Here is a 22,506-nt window from a genome sequence, read left to right as displayed (position 1 = left end):
AAACTCCAACCTTTCGGTTAACAGCCGATCGCGCTAGCCAATTGCGCCACGGAGACAGTCCTGCTCTACTCTCACCACCATAAGAACATTTCTTCAAAGCTATCAGCCCAAAGAAAAAAAAGCGCCGCACCACCGCCGGGTGGGCTCGAAACTCCAACCTTTCGGTTAACAGCCGATCGCGCTAGCCAATTGCGCCACGGAGACAGTCCTGCTCCACTCTCACCACCATCAGAACATATCTTCAAAGCTATCAGCAGAAACAAAAAAAGCGCCATACCACCACCGGGTGGGCTCGAACCTCCGACCTTTCGGTTAACAGCCGATCGTGCTAGCCAATTGCGCCATGGAGACAGCCCTGCCCCACTCTCCCCACCATCAGAACATATATTCAAAGCTATCAGCCCAAAGAAAAAAAAGCGCCACACAACCACCGGGTAGGCTCGAACCTCCAACTTTTCGGTTAACAGCCGATCGCGCTAGCCAATTGCGCCACGGAGACAGTCCTGCTCCACTCTCACCACCATAACAACATATCTTCAAAGCTATCAGCCCAAAGAAAAAATAGCGCCGCACCTCCACCGGGTGGGCTCGAACCTCCGACCTTTTGGTTAACAGCCGATCGCGCTAGCCAATCGCTCTACCGGAGACAGTCCTGCTCCACTCTCACCACCATAAAAACATATCTTCAAAGCTATCAGCCCAAAGAAAAAAAAGCGCCGCACCACCACCGGGTGGGCTCGAACCTCCAACCTTTCGGTTAACAGCTGATTGCGCTAGCCAATTGCGCCACGGAGACAGTCCTGCTTTACTCTCACCATCATCAGAACATATCTGAAAAGCTATCAGCGCAAAAAAAAGCGCTGCACCACCACCAGGTTGGCTCGAACCTCCAACCTTTCGGTTAACAGCCGATCGCGCTAGCCCATTGCGCCACGGAGACAGTCTTGCTCCACTCTCACCACCATCAGAACATATCTTCAAAGCTATCAGCGCAAAGAAATAAAGCGCTGCACCACCACCGGGTGGGCTCGAACCTCCAACCTTTCGGTTAACAGCCGATCGCGCTAGCCCATTGCGCCACGGAGACAGTCTTGCTCCACTCTCACCACCGTCAGAACATATCTTCAAAGCTATCAGCGCAAAAAAAAGCAACACACCACTCCCGGGAGGGCTCGAAACTCCAACCTTTCGGTCAACAGCCGATCGCGCTAGCCAATTGCGCCACGGAGACAGTCCTGCTCCACTCTCACCACCATCAGAACATATCTTCAAAGCCATCAGCCCAAAGAAAAAAAAGCGCCACACCACCACCGGGTGGGCTCGAACCTCCGACCTTTTGGTTAACACTGCTCCACTCTTACCACCATCAGAACATATCTTCAAAGCTATCAGCCCAAAGAAAAAAAATCGCCGCACCACCACCGGGTGGGCTCGAACCTCCAACTTTTCGGTTAACAGCCGAGCACGCTAGCCATTTGCGCCACGGAGACAGTCCTGCTCCACTCTCACCACCATCAGAACATATCTTCAAAGCTATCAGCCCACAGAAAAAAAAGCGCCGCACAACCACCGGGTAGGCTCGAACCTCCAACTTTTCGGTTAACAGCGGATCGCGCAAGCCAATTGCGCCACGGAGACAGTCCTGCTCCGCTCTCACCTCCATAAGAACATATCTTCAAAGCTATCAGCCGAAAGAAATAAAAGCGCCGCACCACCGCCGGGTGGGCTCGAACCTCCGACCTTTTGGTTAACAGCCGATCACTCTAGCCAATTGCGCCACGGAGACAGCCCTGCTCCACTCTCACCACCATCAGAACATATCTTCAAAGCTATCAGCCCATAGAAAAAAAAGCGCCGCACAACCACCGGGTAGGCTCGAACCTCCAACATTTCGGTTAACAGCCGATCGCGCTAGCCAATTACTCACGGAGACAGTCCTGCTCCACTCTCACCACCATAAGAACATATCTTCAAAGCTATCAGCCCAAAAAAAAGCACCGCACCACCACCGGGTGGGCTCAAACCTCCAACCTTGCGGTTAACAGCCGATCACGCTAGCCAATTGCCCCACGAAGACAGTCGTGCTCCACTCTCACCACCGTCTAAACATTTCCTCAGAGCTATCTCCCCCCAAAAAAAAGCACCGCACCACCACCGGTTGGGCTCGAACCTCCAACCTTTCGGTTAACAGCCGATCGCGCTAGCCAATTGCGCCACGAAGACAGTCCTGCTCCACTCTCACTACCATCAGAACATATCTTCAAAGCTATTACCGCAAAAAAAAAAGCAACACACCACTCCCGGGAGGGCTCGAAACTCCAACCTTTCGGTTAACAGCCGATCGCGCTAGCCCATTGCGCCACGGAGGCAGTCATGCTCCACTCTCACCATCATCAGAACATATCTTCAAAGCTATCAGCGCAAAGAAAAAAAGCCCTGCACCACCATCGCGTGGGCTCGAACCTCCAACCTTTCGGTTAACAGCCGATCGCGCTAGCCCAGTGCGCCACAGAGACAGTCTTGCTCCACTCTCACCACCATCAGAACATATCTTCAAAGCTATCAGCGCAAAGAAAAAAGTAAACACATCACTCCCGGGAGGGCTCGAAACTCCAACCTTTCGGTCAACAGCTGATCGCGCTAGCCCATGGCGCCACGGAGACAGTCTTGCTCCCCTCTCACCACCATCAGAACATATCTTCAAAGCTATCAGACCAAAGAAAAAAAAGAACCGCACCACCACCGGGTGGGCTCGAACCTCCAACCTTTCGGTTAACAGCCGATCGCGCTAGCCAATTGCGCCACGGAGACAGTCGTGCTCCACTCTCACCACCATCAGAACATATTTTCAAAGCTATCAGCGCATAAAAAAAGCAAGACACCACTCCCGGAAGGGCTCGAACCTCCAACTTTTCGGTTAACAGCCGATCGCGCTGGCCAATTGCGCCACGGAGACAGTCCTTCTCCACTCTCACCACAATTAGAACATATCTTCAAAGCTATCAGCCCAAAGAAAAAAAAGCGCCGCACCACCACCGGGTGCGCTCGAACTTCCAACCTTTCGGTTAACAGCAGATCGCGCTAGCCAATTGCGCCACGGAGACATTCGTGCTCCACTCTCACCACCATCAGAACATATCTTCAAAGCTATCAGCGCAAAGAAAAAAGCCACACACCCCACCCAGGAGGGCTCGAACCTCCAACTTTTCGGTTAACAGCCGATCGCGCTACCAAATTGCGCCATGGAGACAGTCCTGCTCTACTCTCACCACCATAAGAACATATCTTCAAAGCTATCAGCCCAAAGAAAAAAAGCGCCGCACCACCGCCGGGTGGGCTCGAAACTCCAACCTTTCGGTTAACAGCCGATCGCGCTAGCCAATTGCGCCACGGAGACAGTCCTGCTCCACTCTCACCACCATCAGAACATATCTTCAAAGCTATCAGCCCAAACAAAAAAAGCGCCATACCACCACCGGGTGGGCTCGAACCTCCGACCTTTTGGTTAACAGCCGATCGTGCTAGCCAATTGCGCCATGGAGACAGTCCTGCTCCACTCTCACCACCATCAGAACACATCTTCAAAGCTATCAGCCCACAGAAAAAAAGCGCCACACAACCACCGGGTAGGCTCGAACCTCCAACTTTTCGGTTAACAGCCGATCGCGCTAGCCAATTGCGCCACGGAGACAGTCCTGCTCCACTCTCACCACCATAAGAACATATCTTCAAAGCTATCAGCCCAAAGAAAAAAAAGCGCCGCACCACCACCGGGTGGGCTCGAACCTCCAACATTTCGGTTAACAGCCGAGCACGCTAGCCAATTGCGCCGCGGAGACAGTCCTGCTCCACTCTCACCACCATCAGAACATATCTTCAAAGCTATCAGCCCACAGAAAAAAAAGCGCCGCACCACCACCGGGTGGGCTCGAACCTCCAACTTTTCGGTTAACAGCCGATCACGCTAGCCAATTGCGCCACGGAGACAGTCCTGCTCCACTCTCACCACCATCACAACGTATCTTCAAAGCTATCAGCCCACAGAAAAAAAAGCGCCGCACAACCACCGGGTAGGCTCGAACCTCCAACTTTTCGGTCAACAGCCGATCGCGCTAGCCAATCGCGCCACGGAGACAGTCCTGCTCCAATCTCACCACCATAAGAACATATCTTCAAAGCTATCAGCCCAAAAAAAGCGCCGCACCACCACCGGGTGGGCTCGAACCTCCAACCTTTCGGTTAACAGCCGATCGCGCTAGCCAATTGCGCCACGAAGACAGTCCTGCTCCACTCTCACTACCATCAGAACATATCTTCAAAGCTATTACCGCAAAGAAAAAAGCAACACACCACTCCCGGGAGGGCTCGAAACTCAAACCTTTCGGTTAACAGCCGATCGCACTAGCCCATTGCGCCACGGAGGCAGTCTTGCTCCACTCTCACCATCATCAGAACATATCTTCAAAGCTATCAGCGCAAAGAAAAAAAGCGCTGCACCACCACCGCGTGGGCTCGAGCCTCCAACCTTTCGGTTAACAGCCGATCGCGCTAGCCCATTGCGCCACGGAGACAGTCTTGCTCCACTCTCACCACTATCAGAACATATCTTCAAAGCTATCAGCGAAAAGAAAAAAGCAACACACCACTAACGGGAGGGCTCGAAACTCCAACCTTTCGGTCAACAGCTGATCGCGCTAGCCCATTGCGCCACGGAGACAGTCTTGCTCCCCTCTCACCACCATCAGAACATATCTTCAAAGCTATCAGCCCAAAGAAAAAAAAGCACCGCACCACCACCAGATGGGCTCGAACCTCCAACTTTTCGGTTAACAGCCGATCGCGCTAGCCAATAGCGCCACGGAGACAGTCGTGCTCCACTCTCACCACCATCAGAACATATCTTCAAAGCTATCAGCGCAAAGAAAAAAAAGCGCCATACCACCACCGGGTGGGCTCGAACCTCCGACCTTTTGGTTAACAGCCGATCGCGCTAGCCAATTGCGCCACGGGGACCGTCCTGCTCCACTCTCACCACCGTCAGACCATTTCTTCAGAGCTATCACCGCAAAGAAAAAAAAGCGCCGCACCACCACCGGGTGGGCTCGAACCTCCAACCTTTCGGTTAACTGCCGATCGCCCTAGCCAATTGTGCCACGGAGACAGTCCTGCTCTACTCTCACCACCATCAGAACATATCTTCAAAGCTATCAGCCCAGAGAAAAAAAAGCGCCGCACCACCGCCGGGTGGGTTCGAAACTCCAACCTTTCGGTTAACAGCCGATCGCGCTAGCCAATTGCGCCAAGGAGACAGTCCTGCTCCACTCTCACCACCATCAGAACATATCTTCAAAGCTATCAACCCAAAGAAAAAAAAGCGCCATACCACCACCGGGTGGGCTCGAACCTCCGACCTTTTGGTTAACAGCCGATCGCGCTAGCCAATTGCGCCATGGAGACAGTCCTGCTCCACTCTCACCACCATCAGAACATATCTTCAAAGCTATCAGCACAAAGAAAAAAGCAACACACCTCTCCCGAGAGGGCTCGAAACTCCAAACTTTCGGTTAACAGCCGATCGCGCTAGCCAATTGCGCCACGGAGACAGTCCTGCTCTACTCTAACCACCATCAGAACATATCTTCAAAGCTATAAGCCCAAAGAAAAAAAAGCGCCGCACCACCACGAGGTGGGCTCGAACCTCCAACTTTTCGGTTAAGAGCCGATCGCCCTAGCCAATTGCGCCACAGAGACAGTCCTGCTCCACTCTCACCACCATCAGAACATATTTTCAAAGCTATTAGCCTAAAGAAAAAAGCGCCATACCACCACAGCGTGGGCTCGAACCTCCGACCTTTTGGTTAACAGCTCATCGCGCTAGCCAATTGCGCCATGGAGACAGTCCTGCTCCACTCTCACCACCATCAAAACATATCTTCAAAGCTATCAGCCCAAAGAAAAAAAAGTGCCGCACCACCACGAGGCGGGCTCGAACCTCCAACTTTTCGGTTAACAGCCGATCACGCTAGCCAATTGCGCCATGGAGACAGTCATGCTCCACTCTCACCACCTTCAGAACATATCTTCAAAGCTATCAGCCCACGGAAACAAAAGCGCCGCACAACCACAGGGTAGGCTCGAACCTCCAACTTTTCGGTTAACAGCCGATCGCGCTAGCCAATTGCGCCACGGAGACAGTCCTGCTCCACTCTCACCACCATAAGAACATATCTTCAAAGTTATCAGCCCAAAGAAACAAAAGCGCCACACAACCACCGGGTAGGCTCGAACCTCCAACTTTTCTGTTAACGGCCGATCGCGCTAGCCAATTGCGCCACGGAGACAGTCCTGCTCCACTCTCACCACCGTAAGAACATATCTTCAAAGCTATCAGCCAAAAAAAAAGCGCCGCACCACCACCGGGTGGGCTGGAACCTCCGACCTTTTGGTTAACAGCCGATGGCGCTAGCCATTTTTGCCACGGAGACAGTCCTGCTCCACTCTCACAACCATAAGAACATATCTTCAAAGCTATCAGCCCAAAGAAAAAAAAGCGCCGCACCACCACCGAGTGGGCTCGAACCTCCAACTTTTCGGTTAACAGACGATCACGCTAGCCAATTGCGCCACGGAGACAGTCCTGCTCCACTCTCACCACCATCAGAACATATCTTCAAAGCTATAAGCCCACAGAAAAAAAAGCGCCGCACAACCACCGGGTAGGCTCCAACCTCCAACTTTTCGGTTAACAGCCGATCGCGCTAGCCAATTGCGCCACGGAGACAGTCCTGCTCCACTCTCACCACCATAAGAACATATCTTCAAAGCTATCAGCCCAAAGAAAAAAAGCGCCGCACCACCACCGGGTGGGCTCGAACCTCCGACCTTTTGGTTAACAGCCGATCGCTCTAGCCAATTGCGCCACGGAGACAGTCCTCCTCCAATCTCACCACCATCAGAACATATATTCAAAGCTATCAGCCCAAAGAAAAAAAAGCGCCGCACCACCACCGGGTGGGCTCGAACCTCCAACTTTTTGGTTAACAGCCGATCGCGCTAGCCAATTGCGCCACGGAGACAGTCCTGCTCCACTCTCACCACCATAAGAACATATCTTCAAAGCTATCAGCCCAAAGAAAAAAAAGCGCCGCACCACCACCGGGTGGGCTCGAACCTCCGACCTTTTGGTTAACAGCCGATCGCTCTAGCCAATTACGCCACGGAGACAGTCCTGCTCCACTCTCACCACCATCAGAACATATCTTCAAAGCTATCAGCCCACAAAAAAAAGCGCCACACAACCACCGGGTAGGCTCGAACCTCCAACTTTTCTGTTAACAGCCGATCGCGCTAGCCAATTGCGCCACGGAGACAGTCCTGCTCCACTCTCACCACCGTAAGAACATATCTTCAAAGCTATCAGCCCCAAAAAAGCGCCGCACCACCACCGGGTGGGCTGGAACCTCCTACCTTTCGGTTAACAGCCGATCACGCCTGCCAATTGCCCCACGGAGACAGTCGTGCTCCACTCTCACCACCGTCAGAACAGATCTTCAGAGCTATCCCCCCAAAGAAAAAAAAAAGCGCCGCACCACCACCGGGTGGGCTGGAACCTCCGACCTTTTGGTTAACAGCCGATGGCGCTAGCCATTTTTGCCACGGAGACAGTCCTGCTCCACTCTCACAACCATAAGAACATATCTTCAAAGCTATCAGCCCAAAGAAAAAAAAGCGCCGCACCACCACCGAGTGGGCTCGAACCTCCAACTTTTCGGTTAACAGACGATCACGCTAGCCAATTGCGCCACGGAGACAGTCCTGCTCCACTCTCACCACCATCAGAACATATCTTCAAAGCTATCAGCCCACAGAAAAAAAAGCGCCGCACAACCACCGGGTAGGCTCCAACCTCCAACTTTTCGGTTAACAGCCGATCGCGCTAGCCAATTGCGCCACGGAGACAGTCCTGCTCCACTCTCACCACCATAAGAACATATCTTCAAAGCTATCAGCCCAAAGAAAAAAAAGCGCCGCACCACCACCGGGTGGGCTCGAACCTCCGACCTTTTGGTTAACAGCCGATCGCTCTAGCCAATTGCGCCACGGAGACAGTCCTCCTCCAATCTCACCACCATCAGAACATATATTCAAAGCTATCAGCCCAAAGAAAAAAAAGCGCCGCACCACCACCGGGTGGGCTCGAACCTCCAACTTTTTGGTTAACAGCCGATCACGCTAGCCAATTACGCCACGGAGACAGTCCTGCTCCACTCTCACCACCATCAGAACATATCTTCAAAGCTATCAGCCCACAAAAAAAAGCGCCACACAACCACCGGGTAGGCTCGAACCTCCAACTTTTCTGTTAACAGCCGATCGCGCTAGCCAATTGCGCCACGGAGACAGTCCTGCTCCACTCTCACCACCGTAAGAACATATCTTCAAAGCTATCAGCCCCAAAAAAGCGCCGCACCACCACCGGGTGGGCTGGAACCTCCTACCTTTCGGTTAACAGCCGATCACGCCTGCCAATTGCCCCACGGAGACAGTCGTGCTCCACTCTCACCACCGTCAGAACAGATCTTCAGAGCTATCCCCCCAAAGAAAAAAAAAGCGCCGCACCACCACCGGTTGGGCGCGAACCTCCAACCTTTCGGTTAACAGCCGATCGCGCTAGCCAATTGCGCCACGAAGACAGTCCTGCTCTACTCTCACCACCATCAGAACATATCTTCAAAGCTATTACCGCAAAGAAAAAAGCAACACACCACTCACGGGAGGGCTCGAAACTCAAACCTTTCGGTTAACAGCCGATCGCGCTAGCCCATTGCGCCACGGAGGCAGGCTTGCTCCACTCTCACCATCATCAGAACATATCTTCAAAGCTATCAGCGCAAAGAAAAAAAAAGCGCCGCACCACCACCGGGTGGGCTCGAACCTCCAAACTTTCGGTTAACTGCCGATCGCGCTAGCCAATTGTGCCACGGAGACAGTCCTGCTCTACTCTCACCACCATCAGAACATATCTTCAAAGCTATCAGCCCAGAGAAAAAAAAGCGCCGCACCACCGCCGGGTGGGCTCGAAACTCCAACCTTTCGGTTAACCGCCGATCGCCCTAGCCAATTGCGCCACAGAGACAGTCCTGCTCCACTCTCACCACCATCAGAACATATTTTCAAAGCTATCAGCCCAAAGAAAAAAAGCGCCATACCATCACCGCATGGGCTCGAACCTCCGACCTTTTGGTTAACAGCCGATCGCGCTAGCCAATTGCGCCACGGAGACAGTCCTGCTCCACTCTCACCACCATCAGAACATATATTCAAAGCTATCAGCCCAAAGAAAAAAAGCGCCGCACCACCACCGGGTGGGCTCGAACCTCCAACTGTTCGGTTAACAGCCGATCACGCTAGCCAATTACGCCACGGAGACAGTCCTGCTCCACTCTCACCACCATCAGAACATATCTTCAAAGCTATCAGCCCACAGAAAAAAAAGCGCCACACAACCACCGGGTAGGCTCGAACCTCCAACTTTTCGGTTAACAGCCGATCGCGCTAGCCAATTGCGCCACGGAGACAGTCCTGCTCCACTCTCACCACCATAACAACATATTGCCACGTTCCATTTCACAAGTTTTTGTTATCGTTCCGAAGCACCGCACGATTCTCGGCGCAAGCCGCGCCTGCAGGTTTCTAGAGGGTTCCGGACTGTAGTAGATTATTTCGATAAGATCACGCCCACTGTGCGAACGGTACAGATTGTTCTGGAACCCACGCCACCGCCAGCGATAACGCTAGAACATTCGACGGCAAGGGTATAAATGCCGACGCGCTTCGCCGCTTGTCAGTTGTTGATCGAAGGCCGACGCTGCGTTCGCCGCTATCAGTCCGAGACTGCTATCTGTGCAAGACTGCTGCTGTAATTAGACTTTCCCTTTACCGGGCACAGGTTCGCCCAAATAAACAGTTAAATCCCAACACTAAGTTCTCTGTCTTTGGCCTCGTCACGACCCCGTGACATCTGGTGGAGGTGCTGCTTCGTTCATGTACCGGACGCCCCCGTCAAGCCGTGAACCCAGCCCCCTCCGCGGAGAAGACACCGACGCCAACCAAGAGCAGCGAACGAGCCGCCGACAGCAAGGTCTCCCACCGGAGTACGGCCTGCTACAAGACAAGCCGCGGAAGACCAAGACCATGACCTCGACGGCAGCGACAATGACAACCGGAGCGTCCCAGCCCGCGATCGTCATTCATCAACCCAGGGAACCACCAACGTTCCATGGCTCATCGTTTGAAGACCCGGAAACCTGGCTAGAAACATACGACCGTGTGGCCGCCCTCAACCACTGGGACAACGAAGAAAAGCTCCGTCGTGTGTACTTCTACCTGGAAGACACCGCAAGGACCTGGATAGAGAATCGGGAGTCCACGCTCCGAACGTGGGATGTCTTCTGCGGCACATTTCTTCAAACGTTCGCAAGCGTCGCTCGCAAAGAGAGGGCCGCTGCTCTACTCGAGACCCGGGTTCAGCTACCAAACGAAAAGGTTGGAATTTTCACAGAGGAGATGACCCGCCTATTCCGTCACGCTGACCCAGACATGCCTGAGGAAAAGAAAGTTCGTTTCCTCATGCGAGGTGTCAAACAGGAGCTCTTCGCGGGACTAATGAGGAACCCACCGAACACCGTCCAAGAATTTGTATCCGAGGCGACCACCATCGAAAAAACGCTGGACATGCGCACCAGACAGTATAATCGTCGCCTGACTCCAGAATGCGCTGCTGCTCAAGCCAGTGACTCCGACGACCTGCGTGAAACGATCCGAGCGATCGTGCGGGAAGAGCTGCGCAAACTGTTGCCTTCGGCGCAGCCTCAAGTGGATTCAATCGCCGACATTGTGCGAGAAGAAGTCCGGCAATCGCTTCGAATTCCCGAAACACCGCCGCCCGAGCCAGAAACTATGAGCTACGCCGCTGCAGTGCGCCACAGCGCTCCTCCCCGTCCACGCCAAAACGCCGCCCCGTCACACTTCCGTCGCCAGACGCCACCGCCGCCACCACCCCAACCGACGTCCTACCGTTCCCCAGCGGGCCAGCGCAGTGCACCGAGAAAAACGGACGTTTGGCGTGCACCTGACAACCGCCCGCTCTGCTACCACTGCGGCGAGGCCGGGCACACATACCGCCGTTGCCAGTACCGACAGATGGGACTGCGTGGCTTCGCCGTCAATGCACCGCGTCCGCAGCCAGGAGATCGGCCACGTGACATCGCCGACTACCTGGCAGGAACTCAATGGACACCACGAAGTCCTTCCCGTTCGCCGTCGCCCAGCCGCCGCATGTCACCACACCCCCGGCAGTACTCTGGCCCAACGCGGGGCCGGTCTCCTAGCCCGTATCCGGGAAACTAAGGGCAGCAACCGATGGAGGTGCGGTTGCTGTGCGACGAACTACCGAAGATCCTCCGACGACGACGCCGACGCGACGGAGCTTTTTGAACACAACTCCAACCAGGAAAAGCCCTGAAGGCAAAAGCTCACTTACCGAAGGTGGCCGGACGACGCAACATGAAAGCAGCGGAACAAGCCGACGCAGCCGTGACCCGACGCCACGCCCTAACTGTAATGCGAGACGGCGAACTAGCGACCTCGACGTTCTTATCGACGGCCACAGTGTGACCGCTCTCGTCGATACTGGAGCCGACTATTCTGTCATCAGTGGGTCGTTCGCCGCGAAGTTAAAGAAAGTTAGGACAGCTTGGAAAGGCCCTGAAATCCGCACAGCCGGAGGTCATCTCGTAACGCCTGCAGGAATCTGCACAGCGAGAGTCACCATTAACGGCCGTATTTATCCTACAGACTTCGTAGTCCTACAGCGTTGCTCGAGAGATGTCATCCTTGGCATGGACTTCTTATGCCTCCATGGTGCTGTCATCAACCTAAAAACAAGGTCGATAACATTATCCACAGAAGAAGCACTACCGCCGCGCACGCCGTCAGGACACCATGCCTTGAATGTGCTGGAAGAACAAGTCACCATTCCGCCTCGCTCAAGCGTCATTATTTCAGTCGGCGCTCCTAAATCACCTGACTTGGAAGGCGTCGTTGAAGGCAGTCAGCATCTGTTGGTCACCCGAAATATTTGCGTCGCAAGAGGAATTGCAGAGCTGCGGGGAGGCAAAGCAACGGTTATGCTCACGAATTTCAGCAATGAGTACAAACATGTGAACAAAGGAACAACGGTCGCATACATCGAAGAATTTGTCGAAGCCACTAGTGCTTTCGCCCTCGCCGATTCTGCGGAACCTGCTCAGAGGAACCAAGTCCCTCCCATAGCTTTCGACGTCAATCCCAGACTTCCGAATGATAAGCAAGAACAGCTCAAGGCCCTGCTCCTGCAATACGAAGATTGCTTTTCGTCGTCATCAAAAATTCGGCAGACCCCAATCACGAAACATCGAATCATAACCGAAGAAAATGCCAGACCACTCCGCCAGAGTCCGTACAGGGTTTCGACACGAGAACGTGAGGCAATGAAGAGACAAGTTGATGAAATGCTGCGAGATGACATTATCCAGCCGTCCAAGAGTCCGTGGGCATCCCCCGTGGTGTTAGTGAAGAAAAAGGATGGGACCCTACGTTTCTGCGTCGATTATCGCCGCCTGAACAAAATCACAAGAAAGGACGTGTATCCTCTCCCACGAATAGACGACGCCCTTGATCGGCTCCACAACGCCAAGTACTTCTCGTCAATGGACCTCAAGACTGGCTATTGGCAAATCGAAGTCGACGAACGAGACCGAGAGAAGACGGCGTTTATAACACCGGACGGCCTCTTCGAGTTTAAGGTAATGCCCTTCGGCCTTTGCTCAGCGCCTGCAACTTTTCAACGCGTTATGGATACAGTGCTGGCAGGATTGAAGTGGCAGACTTGCCTTGTGTACTTGGACGACGTCGTCGTGTTTTCCTCGAGTTTCGACGAGCATCTTCGGCGCCTTGAAGCTGTACTTCAAGCCATCAAGCTGTCCGGACTCACACTGAAGCCAGAAAAGTGCAGATTTGCGTATGAGGAGCTCTTGTTTCTGGGGCACGTTATCAGCAAGTGTGGAGTTCGTCCCGATCCACGGAAAACAGCCGCCATCGCCGATTTCCCGCCGCCCACTGACAAGAAGGCCGTGCGCCGATTTCTGGGCCTGTGCGCCTATTATAGGCGGTTCGTGAAAAACTTCGCCCGCATCGCCGATCCTCTCACTAACCTTACCAAGGCCGACTCAGAGTTCAAGTGGGAAAGGCCACAGGAACACGCTTTCCAGGAGCTTAAACATCGCCTCCAGACGCCTCCGTTACTTGCCCATTTCGACGAATTCGCCTAGACAGAAATACATACTGACGCAAGCAGCGTAGGTCTTGGCGCCGTTCTTGTGCAGAAGGCTGACGGACTTGAAAGGGTTATTAGTTACGCCAGCCGATCGCTATCCAAAGCAGAAGCAAATTATTCCACAACAGAAAAGGAGTGCCTCGCCATCATCTGGGCTACGTCGAAATTTCGCCCCTACCTCTACGGCAGGCCCTTCAAAGTTGTGAGCGATCACCACGCCTTGTGTTGGCTAGCCACCTTGAAGGACCCTTCAGGTCGCCTCGCACGATGGAGCCTGAGACTTCAAGAATATGACATTACTGTCATTTACAAGTCCGGCAAAAAACACTCCGACGCTGACTGTCTCTCTCGTGCGCCTGTCGACCAACCGCTACCCGACGACTCGGATGACGACTACTTCTTGGGAACGATAACTACCGACGACTTCGCTGAACGACAGCGGGCCGACCCGGAACTTAAAGCCCTAATAGAATACCTCGAAGGCAGGACCGCCGAATTCCCGAAGGTATTCAAGCGCGCACTTGCGTCGTTCTACGAAACGGCCTTCTACAAAAGAAAAACTTTTCACCGCTTCGAGCTAAGTACCTCCTTGTGGTGCCTTCAGCTCTGCGACCAGAACTCCTGCAGGCCCTGCACGACGATCCGACGGCAGGGCACCTCGGTGTTTCCCGCACGCTCGCGAGGATACAAGAAAGGTACTACTGGCCACGTCTTACCACCGACGTCACTCGTTATGTGAGGACATGCCGGGACTGTCAGCGACGCAAGACACCGCCGACAAGGCCAGCGGGACTTCTGCAGCCAATTGATCCACCTTGCCGACCTTTCCAGCAGATTGGTATGGACCTACTGGGGCCGTTCCCGACGTCGGCTTTCGGAAACAAGTGGATCGTGGTAGCTACCGACTACCTCACCCGCTACGCCGAGACAAAAGCCCTGCCAAAAGGCAGCGCATCCGAGGTAGCTAAGTTTTTCGTCGAAAATATCGTTCTACGTCACGGCGCCCCGGAGGTCCTTATCACCGACAGAGGAACGGCATTCACAGCCGACTTAACTCAAGCGATCTTGGCATACAGCCAAACAAACCACCGCCGGACGACAGCGTACCACCCACAGACCAACGGCCTCACCGAGCGGCTTAACAAGACGATCGCGGACATGCTGTCAATGTACGTCGATGTCGAACACAAGACGTGGGACACCATTCTTCCGTATGTGACCTTCGCATACAACACGGCGGTGCAGGAGACGACGCAGATATCTTCATACAAATTGGTCTACGGAAGGAGCCCGGCAACGACGCTCGATGCCATGTTACCCAACGTCACCGACGAAGAAAACCTCGATGTGAGCGAGTACCTTCAACGCGCCGAAGAAGCCCGACAACTTGCGCGTCTTCGTATCAAGAATCAACAGACGACCGACAGCCACCGTTACAACCTTCGACGACGCTTCGTGGAATACCAGCCCGGTGAACGTGTTTGGGTGTGGACGCCGATACGCCGACGCGGACTAAGTGAAAAGCTTCTGCGACGGTACTTCGGACCGTACAAGGTGGTTCGACGTCTCGGCCCACTTGATTACGAGGTTGTCCCCGACGGCATCACGAACTCTCAACGACGCCGATCGCGACCTGAAGTCGTGCATGTCGCGCGCCTCAAGCCGTTTCATGGACGTTAACAAACTGAAACAGTGTTTTTTTGTATTATTGTTGTATTGTAATTTATTCGTTGTACTTTCTTGCATTATTATTGTACCTTCATCTTTTGTTAAAGCATCGGGACGATGCCTTTTTTCAGAGGGGGGCAATGCCACGTTCCATTTCACAAGTTTTTGTTATCGTTCCGAAGCACCGCACGATTCTCGGCGCAAGCCGCGCCTGCAGGTTTCTAGAGGGTTCCGGACTGTAGTAGATTATTTCGATAAGATCACGCCCACTGTGTGAACGGTACAGATTGTTCTGGAACCCACGCCACCGCCAGCGATAACGCTAGAACATTCGACGGCAAGGGTATAAATGCCGACGCGCTTCGCCGCTTGTCAGTTGTTGATCGAAGGCCGACGCTGCGTTCGCCGCTATCAGTCCGAGACTGCTATCTGTGCAAGACTGCTGCTGTAATTAGACTTTCCCTTTACCGGGCACAGGTTCGCCCAAATAAACAGTTAAATCCCAACACTAAGTTTTCTGTCTTTGGCCTCGTCACGACCCCGTGACAAAAAGCTATCAAAGCTATCAAAGCTATCAGCCCAAAGAAAAAATAGCGCCGCACCACCACCGGGTGGGCTCGAACCTCCGACCTTTTGGTTAACAGCCGATCGCGCTAGCCAATCGCTCTACCGGAGACAGTCCTGCTCCACTCTCACCTCCATAAAAACATATCTTCAAAGCTATCAGCCCAAAGAAAAAAAAGCGCCGCACCACCACCGGGTGCTCTCGAACCTCCAACCTTTCGGTTAACAGCTGATTGCGCTAGCCAATTGCGCCACGGAGACAGTCCTGCTTTACTCTCACCATCATCAGAACATATCTTAAAAGCTATCAGCGCAAAAAAAAAGCGCTGCACCACCACCAGGTTGGCTCGAACCTCCAACCTTTCGGTTAACAGCCGATCGCGCTAGCCCATTGCGCCACGGAGACAGTCTTGCTCCACTCTCACCACCATCAGAACATATCTTCAAAGCTATCAGCGCAAAGAAAAAAAGCGCTGCACCACCACCGGGTGGGCTCGAACCTCCAACCTTTCGGTTAACAGCCGATCGCGCTAGCCCATTGCGCCACGGAGACAGTCTTGCTCCACTCTCACCACCGTCAGAACATATCTTCAAAGCTATCAGCGCAAAGAAAAAGCAACACACCACTCCCGGGAGGGCTCGAAACTCCAACCTTTCGGTCAACAGCCGATCGCGCTAGCCAATTGCGCCACGGAGACAGCCCTGCTCCACTCTCACCACCATCAGATCATATCTTCAAAGCCATCAGCCCAAAGAAAAAAAAGCGCCATACCACCACCGGGTGGGTTCGAACCTCCGACCTTTTGGTTAACACTGCTCCACTCTTACCACCATCAGAACATATCTTCAAAGCTATCAGCCCAAAGAAAAAAAAATCGCCGCACCACCACCGGGTGGGCTCGAACCTCCAACTTTTCGGTTAACAGCCGAGCACGCTAGCCATTTGCGCCACGAAGACAGTCCTGCTCCACTCTCACCACCATCAGAACATATCTTCAAAGCTATCAGCCCACAGAAAAAAAAGCGCCGCACAACCACCGGGTAGGCTCGAACCTCCAACTTTTCGGTTAACAGCCGATCGCGCAAGCCAATTGCGCCACGGAGACAGCCCTGCTCCACTCTCACCACCATCAGAACATATCTTCAAAGCTATCAGCCCACAGAAAAAAAAGCGCCGCACAACCACCGGGTAGGCTCGAACCTCCAACTTTTCGGTTAACAGCCGATCGCGCTAGCCAATTACTCACGGAGACAGTCCTGCTCCACTCTCACCACCATAAGAACATATCTTCAAAGCTATCAGCCCAAAAAAAAGCGCCGCACCACCACCGGGTGGGCTCAAACCTCCAACCTTTCGGTTAACAGCCGATCACGCTACCCAATTGCCCCACGAAGACAGTCGTGCTCCACTCTCACCACCGTCTAAACATTTCTTCAGAGCTATCTCCCCCCAATAAAAAGCACCGCACCACCACCGGTTGGGCTCGAACCTCCAACCTTTCGGTTAACAGCCGATCGCGCTAGCCAATTGCGCCACGAAGACAGTCCTGCTCTACTCTCACTACCATCAGAACATATCTTCAAAGCTATTACCGCAAAAAAAAAGCAACACACCACTCCCGGGAGGGCTCGAAACTCCAACCTTTCGGTTAACAGCCGATCGCGCTAGCCCATTGCGCCACGGAGGCAGTCATGCTCCACTCTCACCATCATCAGAACATATCTTCAAAGCTATCAGCGCAAAGAAAAAAGCGCTGCACCACCATCGCGTGGGCTCGAACCTCCAACCTTTCGGTTAACAGCCGATCGCGCTAGCGCAGTGCGCCACGGAGACAGTCTTGCTCCACTCTCACCACCATCAGAACATATCTTCGAAGCTATCAGCGCAAAGAAAAAAGTAAACACATCACTCCCGGGAGGGCTCGAAACTCCAACCTTTCGGTCAACAGCTGATCGCGCTAGCCCATGGCGCCACGGAGACAGTCTTGCTCCCCTCTCACCACCATCAGAACATATCTTCAAAGCTATCAGCCCAAAGAAAAAAAAGCACCGCACCACCACCGGGTGGGCTCGAACCTCCAACCTTTCGGTTAACAGCCGATCGCGCTAGCCAATTGCGCCACGGAGACAGTCGTGCTCCACTCTCACCACCATCAGAACATATTTTCAAAGCTATCAGCGCAAAAAAAAGCAAAACACCACTCCCGGAAGGGCTCGAACCTCCAATTTTTCGGTTAACAGCCGATCGCGCTGGCCAATTGCGCCACGGAGACAGTCCTTCTCCACTCTCACCACAATTAGAACATATCTTCAAAGCTATCAGCCCAAAGAAAAAAAAGCGCCGCACCACCGCCGGGTGGGCTCGAACGTCCGACCTTTTGGTTAACAGCCGATCGCTCTAGCCAATTGCGCCACGGAGACATTCGTGGTCCACTCTCACCACCATTAGAACATATCTTCAAAGCTATCAGCGCAAAGAAAAAAGCCACACACCCCACCCAGGAGGGCTCGAACCTCCAACTTTTCGGTTAACAGCCGATCGCGCTACCAAATTGCGCCATGGAGACAGTCCTGCTCTACTCTCACCACCATATGAACATATCTTCAAAGCTATCAGCCCAAAGAAAAAAAGCGCCGCACCACCGCCGGGTGGGCTCGAAACTCCAACCTTTCGGTTAACAGCCGATCGCGCTAGCCAATTGCGCCACGGAGACAGTCCTGCTCCACTCTCACCACCATCAGAACATATCTTCAAAGCTATCAGCCCAAACAAAAAAAGCGCCATACCACCACCGGGTGGGCTCGAACCTCCGACCTTTTGGTTAACAGCCGATCGTGCTAGCCAATTGCGCCATGGAGACAGTCCTGCTCCACTCTCACCACCATCAGAACATATCTTCAAAGCTATCAGCCCACAGAAAAAAAAGCGCCACACAACCACCGGGTAGGCTCGAACCTCCAACTTTTCGGTTAACAGCCGATCGCGCTAGCCAATAGCGCCACGGAGACAGTCGTGCTCCACTCTCACCACCATCAGAACATATCTTCAAAGCTATAAGCGCAAAGAAAAAAAAGCGCCATACCACCACCGGGTGGGCTCGAACCTCCGACCTTTTGGTTAACAGCCGATCGCGCTAGCCAATTGCGCCACGGGGACCGTCCTGCTCCACTCTCACCACCGTCAGACCATTTCTTCAGAGCTATCACCGCAAAGAAAAAAAAAGCGCTGCACCACCACCAGGTTGGCTCGAACCTCCAACCTTTCGGTTAACAGCCGATCGCGCTAGCCCATTGCGCCACGGAGACAGTCTTGCTCCACTCTCACCACCATCAGAACATATCTTCAAAGCTATCAGCGCAAAGAAAAAAAGCGCTGCACCACCACCGGGTGGGCTCGAACCTCCAACCTTTCGGTTAACAGCCGATCGCGCTAGCCCATTGCGCCACGGAGACAGTCTTGCTCCACTCTCACCACCGTCAGAACATATCTTCAAAGCTATCAGCGCAAAGAAAAAGCAACACACCACTCCCGGGAGGGCTCGAAACTCCAACCTTTCGGTCAACAGCCGATCGCGCTAGCCAATTGCGCCACGGAGACAGCCCTGCTCCACTCTCACCACCATCAGAACATATCTTCAAAGCCATCAGCCCAAAGAAAAAAAAGCGCCATACCACCACCGGGTGGGTTCGAACCTCCGACCTTTTGGTTAACACTGCTCCACTCTTACCACCATCAGAACATATCTTCAAAGCTATCAGCCCAAAGAAAAAAAAATCGCCGCACCACCACCGGGTGGGCTCGAACCTCCAACTTTTCGGTTAACAGCCGAGCACGCTAGCCATTTGCGCCACGAAGACAGTCCTGCTCCACTCTCACCACCATCAGAACATATCTTCAAAGCTATCAGCCCACAGAAAAAAAAGCGCCGCACAACCACCGGGTAGGCTCGAACCTCCAACCTTTCGGTTAACAGCCGATCGCGCTAGCCAATTGCGCCACGGAGACAGTCGTGCTCCACTCTCACCACCATCAGAACATATCTTCAAAGCTATCAGCCCAAAGAAAAAAAAGCACCGCACCACCACCGGGTGGGCTCGAACCTCCAACCTTTCGGTTAACAGCCGATCGCGCTAGCCAATTGCGCCACGGAGACAGTCGTGCTCCACTCTCACCACCATCAGAACATATTTTCAAAGCTATCAGCGCAAAAAAAAAGCAAAACACCACTCCCGGAAGGGCTCGAACCTCCAACTTTTCGGTTAACAGCCGATCGCGCAAGCCAATTGCGCCACGGAGACAGTCCTGCTCCACTCTCACCACCATAAGAACATATCTTCAAAGCTATCAGCCGAAAGAAAAAAAAGCGCTGCACCACCGCCGGGTGGGCTCGAACCTCCGACCTTTTGGTTAACAGCCGATCACTCTAGCCAATTGCGCCACGGAGACAGCCCTGCTCCACTCTCACCACCATCAGAACATATCTTCAAAGCTATCAGCCCACAGAAAAAAAAGCGCCGCACAACCACCGGGTAGGCTCGAACCTCCAACTTTTCGGTTAACAGCCGATCGCGCTAGCCAATTACTCACGGAGACAGTCCTGCTCCACTCTCACCACCATAAGAACATATCTTCAAAGCTATCAGCCCAAAAAAAAGCGCCGCACCACCACCGGGTGGGCTCAAACCTCCAACCTTTCGGTTAACAGCCGATCACGCTACCCAATTGTCCCACGAAGACAGTCGTGCTCCACTCTCACCACCGTCTAAACATTTCTTCAGAGCTATCTCCCCCCAATAAAAAGCACCGCACCACCACCGGTTGGGCTCGAACCTCCAACCTTTCGGTTAACAGCCGATCGCGCTAGCCAATTGCGCCACGAAGACAGTCCTGCTCTACTCTCACTACCATCAGAACATATCTTCAAAGCTATTACCGCAAAAAAAAAAGCAACACACCACTCCCGGGAGGGCTCGAAACTCCAACCTTTCGGTTAACAGCCGATCGCGCTAGCCCATTGCGCCACGGAGGCAGTCATGCTCCACTCTCACCATCATCAGAACATATCTTCAAAGCTATCAGCGCAAAGAAAAAAGCGCTGCACCACCATCGCGTGGGCTCGAACCTCCAACCTTTCGGTTAACAGCCGATCGCGCTAGCGCAGTGCGCCACGGAGACAGTCTTGCTCCACTCTCACCACCATCAGAACATATCTTCAAAGCTATCAGCGCAAAGAAAAAAGTAAACACATCACTCCCGGGAGGGCTCGAAACTCCAACCTTTCGGTCAACAGCTGATCGCGCTAGCCCATGGCGCCACGGAGACAGTCTTGCTCCCCTCTCACCACCATCAGAACATATCTTCAAAGCTATCAGCCCAAAGAAAAAAAAGCACCGCACCACCACCGGGTGGGCTCGAACCTCCAACCTTTCGGTTAACAGCCGATCGCGCTAGCCAATTGCGCCACGGAGACAGTCGTGCTCCACTCTCACCACCATCAGAACATATTTTCAAAGCTATCAGCGCAAAAAAAAAGCAAAACACCACTCCCGGAAGGGCTCGAACCTCCAATTTTTCGGTTAACAGCCGATCGCGCTGGCCATTTGCGCCACGGAGACAGTCCTTCTCCACTCTCACCACAATTAGAACATATCTTCAAAGCTATCAGCCCAAAGAAAAAAAAGCGCCGCACCACCGCCGGGTGGGCTCGAACGTCCGACCTTTTGGTTAACAGCCGATCGCTCTAGCCAATTGCGCCACGGAGACATTCGTGGTCCACTCTCACCACCATTAGAACATATCTTCAAAGCTATCAGCGCAAAGAAAAAAGCCACACACCCCACCCAGGAGGGCTCGAACCTCCAACTTTTCGGTTAACAGCCGATCGCGCTACCAAATTGCGCCATGGAGACAGTCCTGCTCTACTCTCACCACCATAAGAACATATCTTCAAAGCTATCAGCCCAAAGAAAAAAAGCGCCGCACCACCGCCGGGTGGGCTCGAAACTCCAACCTTTCGGTTAACAGCCGATCGCGCTAGCCAATTGCGCCACGGAGACAGTCCTGCTCCACTCTCACCACCATCAGAACATATCTTCAAAGCTATCAGCCCAAACAAAAAAAGCGCCATACCACCACCGGGTGGGCTCGAACCTCCGACCTTTTGGTTAACAGCCGATCGTGCTAGCCAATTGCGCCATGGAGACAGTCCTGCTCCACTCTCACCACCATCAGAACATATCTTCAAAGCTATCAGCCCACAGAAAAAAAAGCGCCACACAACCACCGGGTAGGCTCGAACCTCCAACTTTTCGGTTAACAGCCGATCGCGCTAGCCAATAGCGCCACGGAGACAGTCGTGCTCCACTCTCACCACCATCAGAACATATCTTCAAAGCTATAAGCGCAAAGAAAAAAAAGCGCCATACCACCACCGCGTGGGCTCGAACCTCCGACCTTTTGGTTAACAGCCGATCGCGCTAGCCAATTGCGCCACGGGGACCGTCCTGCTCCACTCTCACCACCGTCAGACCATTTCTTCAGAGCTATCACCGCAAAGAAAAAAAAGCGCCGCACCACCACCGGGTGGGCTCGAACCTCCAACCTTTCGGTTAACTGCCGATCGCCCTAGCCAATTGTGCCACGGAGACAGTCCTGCTCTACTCTCACCAGCATCAGAACATATCTTCAAAGCTATCAGCCCAGAGAAAAAAAAGCGCCGCACCACCGCCGGGTGGGTTCGAAACTCCAACCTTTCGGTTAACAGCCGATCGCGCTAGCCAATTGCGCCAAGGAGACAGTCCTGCTCCACTCTCACCACCATCAGAACATATCTTCAAAGCTATCAACCCAAAGAAAAAAAAGCGCCATACCACCACCGGGTGGGCTCGAACCTCCGACC

The sequence above is a fragment of the Rhipicephalus microplus genome, unplaced genomic scaffold (assembly GCF_043290135.1).
Source record: "Rhipicephalus microplus isolate Deutch F79 unplaced genomic scaffold, USDA_Rmic scaffold_13, whole genome shotgun sequence".
Taxonomy (NCBI): domain Eukaryota; kingdom Metazoa; phylum Arthropoda; class Arachnida; order Ixodida; family Ixodidae; genus Rhipicephalus; species Rhipicephalus microplus.
The sequence above is the reverse complement of the archived record's forward strand: the minus strand, read 5'-3'. Positions refer to the sequence as shown.